The sequence below is a fragment of the Agelaius tricolor genome, unplaced genomic scaffold, assembly GCF_023055355.1.
Source record: "Agelaius tricolor isolate 1412-34295 unplaced genomic scaffold, bAgeTri1.0.p SCAF_19, whole genome shotgun sequence".
In the NCBI taxonomy this organism is placed as follows: Eukaryota; Metazoa; Chordata; class Aves; order Passeriformes; family Icteridae; genus Agelaius; species Agelaius tricolor.
In genome coordinates, this window is record NW_027269279.1 from 7,306,562 (window position 1) to 7,307,876 (window position 1,315).

A 1,315-nucleotide genomic window follows, 5' to 3' on the forward strand; every position below is an offset into this window, starting at 1 on the left:
CAGTTACAATGGCAGGACCTTCTCCGAATTAAAAAATAATTAACAGAGGGGAACTCCAGCAAACCACAAGCTACTAGGCTTATTAAATTGTTTTCCTGGCACAGCATAGCCAGAGAACAGCAAGGACCCAACAAATACTCCCACACTAAGGGCCAGGCCCAATGGCTACAAAGCCCTGAGCTGTCCCCATGCAGGAGTTGGGTCTATCAGCAGGAGCAACCGAGAGATATCCCTGAACTTCAACCTGAAAAGACCCTGACTCACCCCTGGCAGCTCTGCCCTGCATCCATCCTGAGAGGTTCAAATGAAATTCTGCCTGTCCAAATTCAGATGAGAAGTCCTGACTTGACCCATGGTAACTACACTGGCTCTGTCAGCACTCATTCTACTCTGAGTCAAATTACACCTGTGGGGAAGAGAATGAGATTCAAATCAGTCCCACAGACCAGTAATTAAGAAGCAGGCAATATACTTCTTTACACTTTACAAGCTATAAGAGTTTGCTGTCTCCATGGTTTCTGAAGAATGCTATTCTTACTTTGTTCCACTTGCAAACACTCCATCTCTGTGACAGCAGCTATATCTAAACCCTCCAAAGGCTATAAAGCTAGAGCAGAGCCAAATTTCACCATTTTTCATCTTAGTGATTCTACAGTGCAGAGGCCCACATGGTGCTTTTTTGATAAGGAAATTCAGCTATTTCACAGTGCCTTTGCTAGAGGATAATTTCACATTGTTCAAACTACACAGGTATAAGAAGTTCCACCTGTCTGAATAAAGCAATAAAAAGGCAACACTAAGAGTTCCCTTTTTAACAATTTGAAAGGGCCTGTATCAAACAGATTATTCTGGCACAAAAAAGGAAATAAATCATAGCAAAATGACAGTGTATCATTAAATGTTGCATCCCACCTCAAATCACAGAGCCCAGGAATTTCCAGCCCATTCTCAGGACTAAACAAATGCTAAAGGCACAGGGAGGCCCCTGTAGCACCCTGCAAATGAGCCTTCCTGTCCTTATATTTTATCCTCAATTACAGACACATGTGTAATCAAATACAAATCAGAGAGCACATCAACCATTTTGTTTTCTGGAGAAAAACAGATTTTGTTGTTACACATCTAATAATTTCCTCCCTGTTAGTTACTTCTGACTGTTGAAAGGGAATGAAACTGGGAATGGAATAATACAAACAACAGAGATGATTTCTGGAAGCTTCAATAGTAGGATTGAATTTAGGAGAAATTTATAAAGAAAAAAAAACCAGCAAAAGCAAATGCCCACAAGCAATGAGTAAAACTCTACTGAGAAAAG